General features: G+C 39.2%; 1 protein-coding gene across 20 annotated transcripts in view; it reads left to right on the top strand.

Moving 5' to 3' along the window:
- LOC106834680 (EGF-like and EMI domain-containing protein 1) overlaps window positions 1–20,151 on the top strand; it is a 586,744-nt gene that overhangs the window by 78,425 nt on the left and 488,168 nt on the right. The window contains exon 3 of one of the 20 annotated variants that reach the window (XM_070509517.1): window positions 8,964–9,057. The exons of the other annotated variants lie outside the window; for them this stretch is intronic. The gene's annotated coding sequence lies outside the window, so the exon portion shown is untranslated. The remainder of the gene's footprint in view (window positions 1–8,963; window positions 9,058–20,151) is intronic. 20 annotated transcript variants of the gene reach the window in all.

Raw genomic sequence — 20,151 nt, 5'->3', positions numbered from 1 at the left:
AAACAATTTATATGGATTAAATTATTGATCCTTTCAACAAGTCTATGAAGTGAATACTCTTACTGGCCCCATTTTTGTACCTGACTGAAGCATACAAACCTGTCCAAGGTCAAACAACTAGAAAGCAGGGGATCTAGGATCCATATCCATGTGTTCTGGCTCCAGAGCATGCAAGCTTAACCTTCTAGCCATGGTCCCTTTATAGAAGTACTTGACATAATCGTCTGTCTGCCAGATTGTTATTTGTGAGAGTCGTGTGAGATAATCATTGTGATCTGTAAGTTAGGAAAGCATTATCCAAGCATTACTCCTTTTTATTGGCTGTGAATTCTCTAAGAATCTTTAGGGGAAGAGCACTGAGTGAAGACGGAAAGGCTCCTGCTGTTGCCTTGCTTCCCATCCTCTGGGAAATCTGAGCAAACCTTGGGTATCACACGTATGATTTTCAGTCAACCGGTATGTTCCAATCAAGGAGTCCAATGGGCTCTCTCCATGATGTATCTGTTTTATATGGATAGGAGGTTGGACCAAAGGATTTTCTTAAAGTGGCATGTCCCCAAGAGCATTTTGAATTTGCAAAGTGGTATGGATTGAATTTTGTCCCCCCAAAATTCATATGTTGAAATCCTAACCCCTGGAAGCTCAGAATGTGACCTTGTTTAGGAATACGGTTGTGTAGATATAACTAGTTAAGATGCCATCAAACTGAAATAGGGTAGGCCCCTAATCCACTATGAATGGTGTCCTTACAAAAAGGAGAACTTTGGACACAGAAGCATGCACACAGGGAGAATACCATGGGAAGAAGAAGGCGGAGATCAGGTGATGTATCTACAAGCCAGGGAATGTAAAGATTGTCAACAAACCACCAGAAACCAGGAGAGAGGCACGGAAAAGATTCTCCCTCATAGCCCTCAGAAGGAACTAACCCTGCCGACACCTTGAGCTCAGACTTCCAGCCGCCAGAACTGTGAGACAGCAAATTTCTGTCGTTCAAAACACTCAGTTTGTGGTACTTTGTTGCAGCTGTCCTGGCAAATGAATATAGGAAGTTTAGAAGACATTTCCTCTTTATCTACAGCTCCCTTTCAGCGGTAGGCCTACTGAAACAATGGCAAGGGTAAGAAAGTGGCAGGGGGTTTATAAAGAGCAAATCATGCTAAGAAAACTTGATGGCTTATTTTAATTGAATTATAAAATTAGTGTGGGAAGGAGTCTTAATTTGGAAAATAATGCAAAATCATTAATTGAACACACTTATTAATCTGCAGTCCTAAATGAGCATTACTAGGAGATAGTGTGAAATGAAATGCAGGTTATATTATGGAGATAAATTGATATGCGTTCTTAGCATGAGCTGACAGTATAAAATTGTGTTATTTTGTTCATCACATAAAAATGCATTGCATTAGAGCCTTAAGCCCTCAGCAGGGTTCTAGCAAGTCCATATTAAGGTGACTGCATTCTGCTTTACATAACTTGACAGAGGATATGGCAGTATTGACAGGGATTGGCACGGGTGTAATAAAGGGACGGATAGACCGTTTATGAAGAAAGTAAAGCAATAACTATCTGACATCCTCCTGTGAGCCCAGTAAAGGAGCATCCTGCTATTTGGAATTCGTGCAGAAGATTTACTACCCTGACATTGACTTGAGAATAGAAGCTGTGGTAGTGCTTTTACTAACATACCCTTCCCGGTGTGCCTTGCGTGGCCAGTGTTAGCAACCAGAATGTGCACTTTAAAAAAGACTATATGAGAATTGCCTCATATCACAAATATGATGACCTTAGAGGAGAATGACCTGGGACCACCCAGGGTTATTTGATTCTACAGGGTGTATTTAGTGATGAACTAGAAAATGTTGAACGTGGATAATAATGACAATAATAGCTAACTCATAACTCACGCTTTCTACATGCAAGGTGCTCTCCTAAGTACTTAATGCATCTTGGCTCATTTAATACTCACAACATTCCTCTAAGGTAAGTGCCATTAATAGTCGTCTTTCACAGATGACACATCTGAAGCAAGAGAAGTTAAGGAACTTATCTGAGATCATAGATGTAGTAAATGATGGAGCCAGAGTGTGCGCTCAGGGGTCTGGCTCTCAAGTTCGTTCTTTCACCCACTATGTGATGTTTCTTTAAAATGTAAGTACTTGCCTGTTTATGAAAAATAAAGTTGATCTCCTTTCCCTGAAGGGAACATAAAGGATTTATATCTTATTTTTAGTGTTTCAACTTGGTCAGTATGCTCAGAAAACAATCTTCCTACAAAAAGCATAAGTTAAATGATTCTCTTCACTTAAAGTTTTGCTCATTATACATACACGTGTTGAGTGACTGTTTAGGACCTGTGTGAGAAAGACGTAGCTCTGTGATTGAAAAGCCTACATTCTGGTTACGGAGACAGGAAACCAATCATTATAATGTGATGAATGGAGTTCTCAGAAAGCTGGATGTGTGGGACATGATGCCTTATTGTTATATTTTTTTAAATGTGAGTAATCTACTTTACTGTATTTCTCAAAGTTTCTTCTCTGGATCATTGTTTCCATTGGTTTTAAGAAGTGTTACAAGACATGAAGTTTCTGTGTTCAAAAAAGTTTGGGAAATTCTATGTCTAATAGTCTTACATTGTGTTCATTCTTGTAGGACTTTCTAGAGCCTTCAGTGTGCTAATTAATGTGTGGTGAGACTCCCTCAGAGGGTATCTAGATTCCCCTGTATTCCAAACCCCTGTGACTGGATAGCCCTTTTTATGGGAGATTCGTGAAGTATTATCATTTTGGTGATAATGTTCTTCAAGTATTATTATTTTATAGGACCCAATTGCTCTGGGGTGATACATATGTGTGGCGTATACACATATATATACACATATATACTCAAAATTAGAAATAAAAAAGCTAAAGCTATTTTTCCAATCTGCTCAACTAATAATAACGTATTTATACAGTAGTTAAAAAAACAAGGTGCTTTCCCATATGTTATCTCATTTAAGCCTCACACCCACTCTGTGAGAGAATTTGTATTATTCCCAAATTAGAATTGAGGTGACAGAGACTCAGAAAGCTTAATTGATATGCCCAAGTCACAGCTTGTTAGTAGCTGAGCCAAGACTCCAACCCAGATCTTTAACTTTAGTGCTTTGTGATATTGTCCCACAGCTACCTGAGGATGAGCAGGACTTGCATGGGCTCTTAGAGCCTTCTTTTTTGGCCACACTATGCACTGTGCTGGGCTAAGAAATGGAGGGAGCAGAGTGGGGTTGGGGAATTCTTTCTCATCTTTCTCCATTTAGGCCCACATGCAGTTTTCACAGTTCACATTTTTCTCTTTCTTTTCATTCATCCATCAGAATTTAGTTCCATTGCTTCTCTCAGGAAACAACTTCAAACCGAAGTATTCATGGATACTAGTGGTTTAACATATTTGTATTTTAACAGTGAAGACACGAAGCTTAACCTAAATGGTGACAGAGTTCTGGCAGTCAGCAGGTAGGGTGGCCTTGTTGGGTAGGGGGAGCTTTGAGGAATCCCTCTAAACGTACTGAGCAGACTGCTGTTCATGCTCTTTCATCCAGAGGTGCAGAACTAGCTGACTCTGCCCTCTCGCAGGCAAGTACTAGATGTTGGGGGCAGTCCACTCCTTCGTTATTGCCAGGGAGTGAACGAGCTCCTGCTATATTTGTTCCAAGCACATAATGCCAAGGTCTGGGTTTCTGACCAGGCATCATAGTGCATTTTACACCCACCTCTCCCTTCCTTTGCCTCCATGAATATTCTACTATAACCCAGCTTTCTTAATCTCTATTTTTAAAAAAAATCTCCCTTGACCTTCAGAATGCCTAAGGGCATAGTTACAACCATAATGAGTATGTTTATCATTGAGATAAGTGCCCCAAATTGAAAGCTTATAGGAAAATGAAGATGTTTAGTGAAGAATTTAACCTTATGCAAAAGGAGTTCTGCCCTTTGACCTCAGCTTCTGGGAGACCTTGGACCGTCATATCTGCTAGGAGAATCTTTATTTGCCTGGGGACCTTGGGTCACTGGATAGTCTAACAACATGACTTAGGGTGGAGGCTGGACACACCCAGATGGTCTTGCTAAACCAGAAAGCCCAACAGTATGATTTTGGGTGGGGGCTTTGTGTTACTCCCAGAAGGGCTGGAGACGAAGACCGAAATCAACCAAGTGGGCAATCAATCAGTCAATCATATCTATGTAATGGAGTCTCAATAAAAACTCTGAACATGGGGCTCAGCTGAGCTTCCCTGATTGGCAGCAGTCCCTGCACCTTGTCACACACTGATGCCAAGCAAGTAACATGTTCTGATTCCACAAGGAGAGGACAATGGAAGGTCCACTTTTGGTACTTTCCGCCTCCACCCTGTGCACCTCTTTGCTTGTCTGATTTTAATACAATAGCTTTTAGTGATTACTGTGAGTCCTTCTAACAAATTATTGAAGGCAGAGTGGTCTTGGTAATCGCCTGAACTTGCAGTTGGTGTTAGAAGTGAAGGTGGTCTCTTGTGGGGACTGTTCCTCTAACTTCTCAGCTGGCCTAAACTCTCGCAGAAGAGAGGACTCTTTTCCCTTTTCTTCTCCTTCAAGACTAAAGTGCCTTGGGCCTCTGTTCTGCTTCCCAATGAGTGTGAGGCACAGAGAAAAGGAAGGAGCACCCTGTGGCTTCTCAGTTGTGCAGGAAGGTACTGGATGAGGGCTTTCCTCATTGCTGGTGAAGGACAATAGTGTCTGGACTGTCTAAGTTGGTTGAAAGTAACGGCTAAACCCACCCATTTATTGAATCAGATGGCAAACCACAGAAGGCAAGTGCGAAAATAACATTTTTATAGTCTGTTAGAGCTGAAGAGTTCTGGAGACTGGGGGATGTGGGGGCGTAGGAGAATAAAGTACATGAGACCTGAAGTTTTAAGAGCCTGCCTGCATCTTGAGTGAACATTTGTTGAAGTCATTGTAATTGTTTAAAAATGGATTTAAAGACTATATGCTAAAGAATATTTAACAACTGGAGATTTAGTTATGTAACTTAAATAAAGGCTATTTTTTCTATTTTGACAGAAGAGTTGATATGTTTTGTTCTGTTGTGAATGCTGGTGACCCCTGCTTAGCTTTCATTTATCACAAATAATCTTCTCCAGGATACTGCAATTGCTGCAATGTTGAGGTGCTTATATTGCATCTAACCTTGGAGAAGGGTCAAAATAAATCTGTGAATTAAGCAAGAATATATTACAGCTGGCTGAAGAGTGTGTCAGGAATACCCGAAAAGAAAACTGAAACTATTTTTTCCCTACAGCCTATGTGCAAGTTGATATGGCTCCTTTTCCATCTACTTGGAGGTTAGTAGAGAAATATTGTTCTTCATTTGAGGGCTGATGTGAATAAATGTCCACTGTGGACAGAATACCCCTCTTAGAATAGTGAAAGCACATGGTTGCTGGCCGTGGATTACTCACATATACAAGGGAGGAAATACTTGGATAAACCATCAGCTGTGATAATCTCCACTCACCTAGAAACAAAAGCACACGGTGAAAAGCTCCAGTGCCTTGACTATATAGATGTTTGGTTGGCAGCATGTTAGAGAAGGTCTGACTTTCAGGTAACCTCAATGGTATCTTCACCGTTCACTTAGAGAATTATGGATAAACGCTGATGGCACCTACAGAGGAAGCCATGGTGCAAAAGGATGCGAAGAAAGGCGTGAGCAAGGTGGAAATTAAAATTGAAAGGAAGCAAATCAAACAGAAATGGAAGTTAAGACTAATGTGCTAATGTAAGAAATATAAAAGTTAATATATTGTGCCTATCTTGAAAAATGTGATTCAAAGTCTTTTTTCTTTCTCAAGTTTTTTCTCATTTAGATGGTCCCACTTTATGACTATGGCACAATTAAAGAAGGGAAAGTGTGTTTTCTGTGCCTGTCACTGGAAACAATTTTTTAATGATTAGCAGTGATTAAAATTTTGTAAATACATTAGGGCAAATACTGTAAGGTGAAAAAGGCTTTTTCATGGCCAATTAACAAATAAGAAAAGTTAGTTAGGTAATAAGGAAATTAAACTGAACAAATCTAATATTTTAATAAACAGGAAATGATAGGTGATGTTTTGCATGATTCAGTCATTTATATACTGAAAAAGAATGAGGTTTGGTGAAGTCACCGACATGATAATACTGAAAGGCTAGCTCTGGTACTTTGTTGGAGATGTTACATCTTCATTCATCATTCATGCATGCGTTTTTTCATTAATTCAACAAATCATTGTATTAGTCATTTACCTAGGTCTTTTGACCACAAAGGTAAAATGCTCTTAATGGTTAAGAAATTTTCTTGGTAGTTAAGAGAAATGGTTAAGTGCCCTCTGAAGGTTTAAGCAATATTTTCTTTGACAGAAGCTAGCAATAAATGTTTCATTGACTTTTTAAATATTTTGAAATCCTCCTAAAATGTATGTGACGTTAAGGTAATCATATTGTTCAGAAAGTAAGAACAGTCTTCAACCATTCTGGACCAACTATATTTTACTATAATGGAATTGTAAAGATTAAGTTCAAGAAAAATAATGGCAACAACAACAACCAAACAACCTTTCAAAAATCAGGAAAGGTGGTCTCCATCATACTCAAAGGTCCACTGTTACTATATCAAAAATTTCCCCTTTTGTTTACAAAGGTATCATCTGAGTTTCCTAACCTGTTGTGTAGAAATAGTGTACGCTATCCTTGTCTGCTGAGTCCTGGAAGAAGTAATCAGTGGACAGAAAACAGACTTCCAGGAGACCTTTTTGTGGCTTTAGACTACATCATGGTCTTTCTGGCTTCAACTTCTCTGTGTTGTAAAATGTTGCCTGTGGGAACCACCTAGGGATTAGCAGGTGAGACTCAATAGTGCGATTCTAAACAGCCTTTGACATTAAAGACAGTCTTTTGATACCTGATCATTGCAAAGAGAATGTATCTGTACCATTTCCCAAATTACACAAACATTTTTGCTAAGCACAAAGAAAATGCATGAAATCCAATTTCAGAGGCATTATTAAAATGGCTGCTTCTTCAGTTTCTTTCTTTCTTTATTTGGAGGCATGACATTGAGTCCCACTTTATCTTTTTTTAACACTTTTTTAACAAAAACGGAAGAAGTTTCTTCCCAGGGAGGTAGTGAGTATCTTCTCAGTGAAGATGTACAAACAGATTAAGAACGACCTTGTGGTAGGATTGGCATAAAGGAGACTGAAGTTAGACTGAACGGTAGAGGAAAACATGGCTTTTAAGATCACTTGAAAGTCTAACATTCCATGATGTCTAGATGGTGATTTTGAGACCAGAACTGAACCTTAGCATCTATGTATCTGGCCCCCAGTAAAGGGCCTGAAATAAATTAAGCTTTAAATGTGCCTGTTGAATGAGTGAATTAATGAATCAATCAGAATTTTATTTACTTTGCTGTATGGATTTAAGTTTGAGTCTGCAAAGTTAGGCTTAAAAGGTAATTTTTTTTTTTTTTTGAATCATATGTCAACAGTTTGGACCCTTGTCTCAGGATGAGCAGTATAGCAAGGCTGGGGCTTTTCCCGGGATAGCAGCTGAGTTTCACTTTATACCACACGACCCAGTCGGTAATGTTATCTTTTGAGAAGTAAACTTTTTATTCAAACTAAACATTCATATTAACCAATCACTAACGTTGGCATATGTTTTTAAAGATGTGGAAACTCTAGAGCCAAATCTAAAGAAATATAAATATCTAGTTTCAAATTAACTGCCATCACTGTATTTCAGAAGCAACTAATCACTGCCTAATTCCACTCCTGTATCCTCCCAGGGATTAAGTAGCCAATTCATTCCACACGTTTTTCGGAGTTCACAGTCTTCCCAGCTGCATTCGTGGCTCCACGGTGCTTTGGGGCTACAGAGCAACTTGGGCATCAAAGCTTTTATTTCAGTCTTTGATCCTTCTCTTCAGGTTAGACCTTTTTCTGCCTGCTTGCAATTTCTCAAAGAGAAGACATTAATAATTTGCCATCGGAACACTTCCAATTTCGTTCTCTTGTTTCTTTGTCTACTCTGCAACTTTTTTTTTTTTCCTCACAAGGAGAAATAGCCTTTTTTGACACCATGTGCTTGCCTTCCGTAACTTGGAGGATTACAGCAGCCTTCCTAGTGTGACTCCCCTGTGTTGGCATTTTCACTCCACTTGACCTGTTTCTCTTGCCTAATTCCTACCCCCTTGTAGCCAGCAGTTGATTGAATTAAGATTCCATTCTGACAACTCTTGTTGATTTACAGCAGTTATAATGGACAGTTTTTAGCTAGAATCTTTCAAAAAATTAAATCTGATCTGCCTTTTGCCTGTAAACATCTAAGCAGAATATAACTAAGTTTTAAAATACAGGTTTAGTGGATAACTAAACAATAATTCTGGATGAATCCTCTCCTATTGTAGGAACTCAGTGTATATTTATTATTGAATAAATCAGAGTGAGAATCTCAGATGCTTGCCTTGTTTCTCTCCTGATTTTAGAGTGAAACTGTTGGGTTAAAAGAAGAGAATATGCATTTATGGCTTATGCTTCTTTTGTATTTCTCTAGAGGTGATCTTGCTACTTAGATGAAATTGTAATGGACATTTGGAAATGAAATATTTTTCCACATTGGCTTATTTCAGACTGAAACTAGTTGGATGCAAATCTGCCTATCTAATCTTCTTAGTATAAATTTGCCTTTGATGTTGTGGTTTCACAGTCTAGATGTGCCTTTTTCTCATTATGTCTTCTGGCACACTGGTATTTGGGGAGACATTTTCATTTCCTGCGCTGGCTTGAGTAGGGGTGGGGGTGGGGGGGGAAGGGATTGGTTTACCAGATGCCCCGGCTTGATAGTTGCTCACAAACACCTGCCTGTATTGAATGTGCGTGTCTATATCCGCAGGCATAAACCTTGGAAAGCATCTCTGCCCAGGCCGCCCTAGTGGCATCCTTAATCTTCAGTTCTGCCCCTTTAGGAGGCCTTTCCTCAAAGAGGCGTAAGTATAAAAGATTTGCTAGTTACTGCCCGCAATTTAAATTCATACCACGTTTCTGTAATTAAAGTATTTTTTTCAGTTCCTATGACATAATGACATTATTGTTGTATTTGCTGACATTTTTCAGGTTAAAATGTGAATGCTGAAGGCTGAGTTTATAATTATTCAGATTCTAGCAATCACTAAGACACTGATTTAAATAGCAGAAATCTAGCCTTGCTATATGCTTTATCATGAAACATGACTTATCCACCACTGCACATATAATTTTATATTTGAAAACAAAAAGGAAACAGACATCTTTTGAAGGTAAAATACTTGAAATGAAAAGGATGAACTGAGAGAGATTTATCTGAAAAAGTCAAAGATGTGAAGGGGAAAAAGTCTGCCAGTTTTGTTTGTAGTTCTTCAAAGGTATGTCTTCAGGCTGGTCGCACTTGCAAGAGGATTGATTAATCATACTGAGTGGCTTTATATTTTCTGTATTGAAATGGACGGGTACTGGGTATAAGCACAAGATTGGCTATAATAGGGCCAGTTTACTGCTATCGTTCATTTTAGTTTAAACCTCTAGGTGACCTCCGATTTCACATATAAAAGTCCAAACATATTTGGTGTTTACTGTGTGCCATACAATAGTATAAGTATTTAGGAGAGAGTAGTTTGCATTTTTCTCCTAATCAAAATGGGAGAGAGACTGAGATATTAGTGGATTGACTCTCTTAGGGGCTCTGTGAAAGAAGCATTTTATTATCATCTCCTATTTTAGAGATGAGAAGATGGAGGTGAGGGGCAATTAAATAAATTGCTCAAGATCAGTGTATGTGTAGGTGATGGGACTCAAACGGAGAGCGCTCGATCTGAACGTTATTCTGCCTCTTACACATGATGCTTCTGCGAATTCATGTTTGTGTTTGACATCGCTATGTTTCTTGTCCCACCGTACTTTTATCATCCATCTAGTTAAAGATCCCATGGTTTACTGGGCAATGCAAATTCACCTTTTCTCTTGCCTCTGGCTTTTAAAATGACTCCTAGCCAACAGGAATATCTTCTATAGATTTGAAGAGCTGTTTCAGGTCTTTATCACATTATAAATCATAGTTTGTGCAATTTATCAGAAATAGTTTTACTGCTTGAAAGTGCGCTTGCCAAAGATTCAAATGCTTTATGGAGCCTGTTTCAAAGTGAGGATCTTCTGTCACTTTTTACTCTTTCTAAAAAGGAAACAGCAAAATGGTGATTGAAAAATCATCAGCCAGCTAAGTTCTGGCAGTAATAGTCCATCTTGAAGAAGCACTCACAAGTTTCTGAAACTTCTGCAGCTGTTCATTCAGAGATGCAGGGAGATAGACAGTGCACAAAATAGCACACAAAGGCACTGCAGCCTGCAGGAGAATTGGGATTTCATTGTGTGTGTCAAAAGTAAATGAATTCAAGAATAACCACTTGAAAAGGAATTCTCCCTTAATGTCTTTGGTGCAAAAATGTGCTCAGATTGTACTGGTTCTGAAGAGTCAGACTCAAAGAAGTAAATTACTTTCCAGCTACTAGCTTTCAATTGCTACTGGCTCAGAGTGCTAGCAAACCTTGTAAAAGTGGAGCAGAGAAGAGAGTAGTTTGCATTTTCCTCCTAATCAAAATGGAAGAGACAGGCTGAGTGAGATACCATAGTGGCACCAAGATTTCTGATGGCAGAAGTTTATAAATAGTCATAAACATCCCCTTGCAAGCCTCAACAAGTTTACTGTCTACATTTTTCAAGCAATTTTTATTTGGAATAAAGGGTCTAGGAAATGGTTTCGAGGTGTGAAAACTGGTGTTTATAGAGAGTAAACTGTTTTCTTTGAAGGCTTTTCAAGTATATCTTCAGCAGCCATGTAATTATGTAAATTTGTCAGAGACAGAGCAGTTGGAAGCCAGTACTAATGAAACTGGTGGGTCACAGGGTCAACCATGATCTGGGCCAGTGCATTTCAGCCAAAGAGAAGCCTTTAGCATGGCCCGGGAAGCATCTCTGAGGGTGCCCTGTGATCTGTTGGGCTTTTTTGGTCATGAGAGATATGGGGATATAAAAATCAAACCCCTCTCCCAGGAAATCTCCTTGAACTGCATGGCAGTTGCATCGTTTGTATCTCAACGTTTAGAACGGAATGGAATATACATTTCGTGATGGAGGGAGCTGCTGTTTTTAACCTGTGCATCTGAATAGGGTAGAATGGGCATGAAATAATGCCAGCATCTTTATAATGTGATTTCATTTGAATGAGTTTAGGAGATCTATGAGTTCACTCGCAAAATCACTCGAAGGGATTGCACACTTCTTGAATTGCTTCTACCTTGTTTTCATCTGTAAAATGGAGATAATGATCCTTAGTTTCACTGTTGTTGAAAGGATTAAAGAAGATAATGTATGGGTGGCACCCACTTCAGTGCCTGGCAGACAGTAAGTACCCAGTAAATGGTGCCTATTTTTATTGTTTTCAGTAATCTTCAACAAATAGCAGTACTAACTAGATGCAGCAAACATGCTTTGAAGCTTTATATGAATTAATGAAAGCACTAACCATTATTTATATATGGAACATTAATACCTACCTCGGTTTTACGGACCTCAGAAACTCAACGTGCCCTACTGCATGGTAGCAGATAATACAGGCTTTAATGGAGAATTCTTTGACACTTAGTATAATCTGGTTCATACCAGGTATTGAGGAGCCAAGAAGTAGGTATATATAACATGCAGTGGTTGGATGAAAATGTGTTAAAGATTAGGAAGCATGCAGATATGAACTCCAGTAAATATACAACTGCATTTCAAGAGCCTACTAGAGTCTGTTTCAGAACAGAATGAATGAAAGAGAGGGCAAAAGAAATGTAGATGGCTAGAACAGCCAGGGGACATATCTTCTTGTAGACAATGTTTTTTGAGGGGACAGGAGCAGGTGGATAGAGCAATGCATTCAAAAGAGCATGGGTTTAGAAGTTCTAAGCTCTAGTCTAGTTTCTGTTATAAAATCTTTGTGTTTTCCTTGGGAGAGCGACTTGTGTTCCTGAGCGTTATCATCCTCTTTACACAAGGAAGAAATCAGTTTGATTTCTAAGGTCTCTTCCTGCTCTCCCATTCCATGGATTCTTTGGATCTGAGAGAGGCAGGCATTAGTGCAGTGTGGGAACGAAGCAGAGTTGGTCAAAAAAGGGTAGAGTTGGACTTTCTTTCATTTCTGCTTCCTTTCCCTATAGCAGATGTTTATACCAATTAGAGAATTCTTTTCTGTTGAGTCCACATTTGGCTTCAGGATCCTTCTGAACACAGAATTCCACAAAGTCACTATCCACAGAAGTTGGCACATTGAAAGGAAATTGCATCTTGGGATTAGAGAGTGAGTTCAGGTTTATAAACTGTGAGCTTTTCAGCCTTAGTCCCAATTTTTCTGTGAACTCCACTCTGAATTCACCAACTCACTGTTATTTTTCTGTCCTCTCAAGTCCTGGAGCATTTTCGTCTGTCCGTTATTTGGCACTTCCCCCTCTGTGGTCAGGAGTCTATTTGTGGTCTGAGTCTCATTCTTCCACCTCGATATAAACTTTTCAAGCCTGAGATCACGTCTTACATGTGTTGGCTTTCCTTACAGTGTAGACTTTACACTGAAGAGTTTACCATTTATTTCTGACTGTATCTTCTCTGTATTTTGTATAATAATTCAGAAAATTATGTAACCAATTTTGGTAAAGTTTTTGTAAAGAGTTGAAAAGTTTTAGCATCAAAATAAAATGATCTAGAATATGTATTTCATTAACTATTCCGAGCAATGGGCATCTTGTTACAAAATGCTGAGAACAGACGAATCAACAGAGACATATGCTAAATTTGTTGAAGGTTGTAAGTCATTTACCAGTTTCCACATAGGCACTTGTGCCCCAAGACGCGAGGACAAACCCATGGAAAATCTCAGTATCTCCCAGCTTATCTGAGTGCCGGCTGTGATTCTGGTGAGCAACAGAGCTGAGACTTGATCTCAGGTTGCTTGGCTCCAAGTCTAAGATTCCTGGAATCCCAAGAAAGGCTGTCCTCTGATTTCCTTCTGTTCTGCTGGAATTTTCCAACTGCTGAATTTTATGAAGAAAACTACCCCTCCGATATTATAGTATGAATTTTTTTAAATGACAGGATGTTTTCCTCCTTATTAATGCAGATAAGCCACTAATAACTCATTTATTGAGTTCGTGATATTTGCCAGGCTCTGTTTAAAGCACTTTGCATGTAAACTGCTTATTTAATCCTTGTAACGTCTCTATGAAGTTAATACTCGGTATCACTTCTTAAAGCTGAAGCACAGAGTAGCTATGTAATTGCCCAAGGTCACAGAGCTAGTAAGTTAAAAAGCCTAGATTCAAAGTCAACCTGGCTCCAGAGTCCAAACTCTTCGCCACCACACTGTCTCTCCAGGTGAGTCCAAAACCTGGAGGGCTTGTCCCTTGATTGGCTTCCTTAGCTAATCAGCATTAGCTAATGTTCTCTGTTGCTCCAATGGTGGTGAACAGAGGGCAGCAGTGGGCTGGGAATTACTTTCTGGAAGGGGAGCATCCCATGTGAAGACTGCTTTGTCCTCGAATATGAGGCAACAAATTGCAGTGGTTAAAATGGTGTCTTGGAATTAGACTGCATGAGATTTTAGTGGGTTCTGCAGATTTCCGGCTGATAACTTGGGAAGAGTTATTTACTGTCTCTGTACACTAGTTTCTTCATCTGTAAAATGGAAAAGGAGAAACAGAGTTTACCTAATAGGACTATTGAATGATTAAGTAAGAAAATCTATATAAATTACTTGATACTGTGCCTGGCACGTAGCAAGCACCCATAAATGCTACCACCACCGTCATCATCATCATCATTGTCATCTTTGTTGTCATCAAAACTGACTTGGCAGAAAGGTGGTTGTGCTACAATGTCTGGCAGCCAGGTATGTTCTTCATTTACCTTTATATGAAAGGGCCAAGTCAACCATAGAGCCACCCAATTGGGTGGATGTTTTCTAGACTTGGTTATATTCATAGGAAAAACTATATGTGCATCTGTATCTCCAAGCACATATTGAACATGGTGAGTAATTAATGACCCAGTGATTATCCAGTAGTGAAGATGATAGTGAGTAATGTTCACTCAGTGTCTTATGTATAAGAAGCAGGATTCATGGTATATTTTAGAAGTATTTCTATTAAAAAAATTATATTTGGGGTATGAAAGTTTAGAGCTTACCTATTTAGAATTTTTTTTTTTTACCCAGAATGGTTCATTCTCAAAGAATTCCAAATAATATCCATTTTACTTTCTATCTTTATGTACTACCATAACACCCAAATATAGTGTGGATTATCAGTTAGATCATAAAAAAATACCCAGGAAGCCAGGAGAGCATGACTTATCCCACTGCTACCCTGTGGTGGAGTAAGGAGTACTGGGATAATCCTTGGGCCCAGGTGGCGGACGGTGGGGGCGGGTGATGCGCCAGCCGAGATACACCCTGCTGGGGAAGGGACTCAGGCAGAGCTCCTCCCTTTAGGTTTATCAGCTATGTAAGCTTAGGAAACTGGTTTAACCTTTCTCAGCCTGTTTTGTTGCCTACAAAATAGGGACTGTAAGTCTCACCTTGTAAGGTTGAAATGAAGATTATGCTGTATGCCAAAAACCTGATACATGAGAGGGCCCGCATTCAGCAAATATTTACAGAGAACCAGGTATCTATCCTGTGCCGCCATTCAGAAATGGTGGCTGTTATGATTTAGAGTGAATGTGCCATGAACCAGGCCATTAAAACACAACCATTGCCAAGAAAGGACTTTAAAAAGACTATAGGTATTTTAAAGTGCATACAACGGAGGAGAGTTGTGCCTCCTTAAAATGCCTACACTTGTATGTATCTAGGTTTTGGTAAATAGGTATGGAAATAGCCGAAGTTATGGAGACACAGTGGACTTTAAATGCTAAGCTTTGCAAAACTATTAGTATGGAGGGAGAAGTCTCAGGAGTTGGTAATATAAATCACGCAGATGTGAACAAGCCAAGATGAATATGGGACTTGTTCCAATATGGGATTCAGAAGACCGCCAGCAGGTGACACCTGACCAAAATGTCAATAGAAGAATACAAATCGGAGCAGATCCGCGCGGTAGTGTTTCCCCTAAGCTCGTCCTGCTTCATAAGGTGTCAGTCCACACTGAACACTGTGACCTTCTCTGTGAGGCTTGCCCTGGCCTTCCTATCTAAAACTTCTCCTCCCTTTTGTGCTACTTCCTGTCCCCACTCATGCTTCCCATCCCCCACTCACCTTCATTTTTCTCCTTAGCATTTAACTCTGTCTGATATACTGTATCTCTTGTGTATTGACTGCTTACCCTACAAGAATGGAAGCTTCTTTAAGGGTAGGATTTTTGTCTGTTTTGTTACTGCTGATCTCTCAGTGTCTAGAACAGTACCTTGCTCAGAGGAAGCACTCAGTGAATATTTGGTGAATGAATGAGCCCCGTTACATTTTATATTTGCATAATTCCTAATTATTGTGGGTGTATATTCCACTTACATAAACTACTAGTAGTCTATCATCTAGTGTTGATTTAGTCGTTTTCAATCAGTCTATTCTTGACCTTACAAAGTTCTTTTGGGAATTGCTAAGGAGAAATATGTTAACTGGTGGATCAAAATCTGGTACTCATAGCTAAGTGTCCTGTGTCCAGAGAGCAGAGCAAACAAAGGTCCCTCCCATGCAATGGCACCTAAAGAAACCATCATTTCCACCTACCTTGATGATGTATGCACAGTAACAAAACATATATTTCATGGGGTGAAGAAGTATGAAAAGTAGCATATAAAGTCATAGGATACCCCCAAATGGGTAAGAGAATGATTATTGGATGTTAAGTTTGTCATCAAGACATTCTGAGATTGGTGACATTCTGTTTATGCTGCTAAATCCTTAGGACTCACAACACCTGTGATGGCAGAAGAATGTGAAGCAGACAGTCCTGTGGGACTCCAGATCAAACTGATGTCCATTACAGTTGCTCTCTCTCACTTTCTCCTATGACATTATTTTCAGTTATGCTTTTAGTACTCTAAATTTCATTGCCAATGTTTCTTAGGAAAGACACTTTCTTTTTCTTCTGTTAACATGTGATTAAAAGAAAAAGGATACTGAGTTCTTAAAGGTAAAAATTCTTATATCCAGAGACATGTATCTGATTTTTATAATTTGTTTGATATGAAATATTAGTAAACAGTTACTGTGGTGGGCGGAATAATGGCTCCCCAAAGATGTCTATGTCCTAATCCCCAGGACCTGTGAATATATTACCTTACCTGGTAAAAGGGTCTGTGCAGATGTGATTAAGGTGAAGAACTTTGAGATGGGGTGATTATCCTGGATTATCTGGGTCAGTGTGATCTAATCACATGAATCTTTAGAGGAGAGAACTTTTCCCAGCTGTGGTGAGAGAGAACAATATGAAGATGCTATGCTGCTGGCTTTGAAAATGGAGGAACAGGGCCAGTGGCCAAGGAATGCAGGCAGCCTCCAGGAGTTAGAGAAAGCAAAGGAACAAATTCTCCTCCAGAGCCTCCAGTAGGAACCCTGCCTGCCAACACCTGGATTTCAGCCCAGTGAGACCCATGTGGGATTTCTGACCTACAGAACTATAAGATAAGAAGTCTGTGTTGTTTTAAGCCACTACGTTTGTGGGAATTTGTTACAGCAGCAATAGAAAATGAGTGCAGTCACTCCTTGTTGAATAAACCATACTTATATCAAGGTTGTAGTAATATTTGTCTTTTTATTTACTTATTTTAAAATTTTTGGTCTGTAAAAATAAAGCAACTGTTGCACTTGTGCAAGTAAACATGCTACTCAGTACAGAAAATTTTTCTCCCTTCTAACAATGTCAAATACTAATTAAATGGTTTTCATTAAAGTGCATTTTGGGCTAAGTACTCTTACGGTGCCATCACAATTTTAAAATAAGATGGTTTTCAAATATTTGAATGGTGATAGGTTATTTTTAAGTCACTTAGAATATATTTCTTTTCCGTTAGTTCGAATGATATGAAAGCACTTTAAATTGTTTTAGTGGGCACACTTCAATGCCTGACAAGTTGGCTCTTTTGCATTATGATCGCTGTCTTGTTCACATGTTCTGGAGTTAATTTTTCATGAGTGATAAATTGTCTGTTAACGGGAGGTTTTGTAAGTGGAATCTGAAACTATACCTATAGGTTCAACGTGATATTAACGTGTATTAGGTCAAATGGCTGGACACAAATAAGCAGTGCATTGGTGCCAATTCAGTATCCTAATGGTCCAACTGCATGCCTTTGCCCAAATAGTATGTATAGTGGTTTAATTCATAGTATTCCTTAACTCTGAGTTTTGTTTAGTGTGAGAAGGCTAGTGAAGTTAATTATGTTGTCTAGAAATGGAAGAAGAAACCCACCAACAACCACTAAGATTTCTGCTAATGTTGATATGATTGAATTCATAGCAGAGGCAGCTGGATTTAATTATCAGTTTGCAACATTGTGGTTTCAGCAGCAATTGCTGAGGAATGGATAATGCAATAGCCTTCAAAGCCACTCACATTAGAGATAAAAACCTTGTCATTCAGGCAGACAGCTGACTGAACAAGTATTAAAATGAACAAAGATTTCCCAAGGGAGGTTGCAGACTAAGGTTTGGTTTTGTCTCCTTGGCTTCGATTCAAATGTGTCAGAGACACAGGATCTTATTCTTCCTAACTTAATAAAACATTAGCCATTCTTAGCATTAGGAGTGTGTTGGGGGCGAGGTGGAGGGTGGGGGCATTAAGTGGCAATTATAGAAATCCTTAGTTAGCTAATGACTCCATTCCTTCTTTGCCTCATTTATGGGGGAAATGTAGAAAAGAATCCCTAGGTTCTAGTTATCTTAGTAACATTACCTAAGTACCAACTTAAATTCTGTCACAGCTATGACTGAGCTGGCTAAGAGCAACAGTGGCTACTGATAGCAGAAATCCAATGTTTTCCCTCTAAATCAGGGTTTCTCAATGGCAGCGCTATTGACATTTTGGGACCAGACAATTCTGTGTCATGGGGGTTGTCCTGTGCATTAGGATGCTTAGCAGCTTCCCTGGATGCCACCAGCACCCTCCTCCAGTTGTGAAGACCGAAAGTATCCCCAAATATTCTCAAAAGTGGCCTGGGGAGCAAAACTGAGAACCACCGCTATAAATCTATGAGGGGAGTATAGGCAGGTTACTTTTGGAAGGTCTAACAATTTTCTCATTCTAACAAGCCCTTGGTGCTATCAGCTTACTTTTCCACAAGAAGGGCAGTTCTTGGCCTTAGAATTCCCAAGAGAATGAGGTACTTGCAGGAGATACTAACATCTTAGAGTTTAAGAGCTTGTGTATACACACAGACACAGACAGACAGACGTACACCCCCCAGACCTCTAGACATTAGCTCCGTTTGCTTTTCTAAGTAACATGCTTACAATACTGTAGACAGAGCATTCGGAAGCATAACGTCTCACCATAAATTCTGTAGTCCGTGTTGCTTCTTCGCACAGCAGTGCCTCATACTCCAGGAAGCAGCCCTTTAGCTACATAAGATATGAAACAGCGGGATGCAATAAGGAACGAATGAATCTTTAATGAATAGTTTTTAATAGAAGTCGCATTGTTTTAATAATAGGGAAGATAACATGGTATTAGTGCTGGCAATTAATTAAGGAATCCTTGCCAAGATAATTGGTAATCATTTTCTTAATTTCTTTGTGTGCTTCAATAAATACATTTTGTTTTTTTTTAAAGTGTGATAACATTAGCTGACTGAAATCACAGCTCCCTTTGCATGTAGCTTAGAGTTACCAGGCTGAGGTTCAAAAATGTTGAAAGAATTTGTCTTGCATTGTGTTGATTAATAAATCAAAAGAATAATTAAAATAAAAAGATCTGCCTCTTTTTAAAAGTATGATTCAAAAGAAAAAGCCCTCTTGGGTCCCAGGTGGGTGATTTCATTTGTGTTTGGTATATTTTTAATCTCTGCTCATCGCAAAACCTTCACCTAAAGAAGGACATAGGAACTCAGAGGTCTGGTGCAGCTTGCATGCAGGAGATAGAGCCCAGAAATCTGAGTTCTCTTCCTGGCTTTCTCACCTGTATGACCTTGAGCAGGCTGGGATTTACCCTTCCTGTTTTCTTATATATAATTGGAGATAACCTCTCTCACCCCAGCCGACCCTCCATAAAATGTACTAGGGATTAATTAGAGAAGTCGTTTCAAGTGTTTTGCAAACCTTGAAGAAAAACACTCTTGATAACACAAGGCATTGCTCAGGTTTTTTCTTTTTCTTCTCTGTGCCAGGCGGCTCTGCTTCTCCTGTCTACTCTCATCTATCCATTTAGCTGTTGGGGGTTGATTAAACTGTTACTCATACTCTCTTTCCCATCTTGCATTAAAGGAACAGTGTTAGATTTCATTTTGTTGAGAGATTTAAGCCCTACCTTGTCTGAGGGACTTTGGGGACTTTGGATTCACCTCTTCAATGCATCCCTACAGACCGCAAGCACAGTATCAACAAAGTTGAAAACACCAACTTTATTTCTTAGCCATCTTGAATAAAAATGATGCTGTTTATTTTTAACAAGTTTGGAACGTTCTGATACAAACGCTATCAGTTGTGATGTGTTTCAGCAGTGGGAATAGTGTCTGTGCCGTTTGTTTTTATGGAAAACTTATTTCTAACAGTTTCCTTTTTTTGTAAATCTAATTGCTTTTGGTTCACCAGGTATTCATGGGCAATTGCTTTTCTCCCTATTACAAATATATTGCAAGCGGAGCTCTTATATTCAGGGTTGCTGACCTGAATCTGTTTTCCTTCACAGTAATCTTGTGCTGTTTCCAAGCTTAGGGAAGCTGACAGAGTTTGAAAAGACAATATTCAGTGGTCAGGCTATGGGTGCTGCTTTTGCATCCTTTACAGATAATTGTCAAAAAGCCTATTAATACCCACCTATGGGCCACTGCATGAAAATATAATCAGAACAATGCAGAACTGATTC

Source organism: Equus asinus, chromosome 5 (assembly GCF_041296235.1).
Source record: "Equus asinus isolate D_3611 breed Donkey chromosome 5, EquAss-T2T_v2, whole genome shotgun sequence".
In the NCBI taxonomy this organism is placed as follows: domain Eukaryota; kingdom Metazoa; phylum Chordata; class Mammalia; order Perissodactyla; family Equidae; genus Equus; species Equus asinus.
The sequence above is the reverse complement of the archived record's forward strand: the minus strand, read 5'-3'. Positions and strand labels throughout refer to the sequence as shown.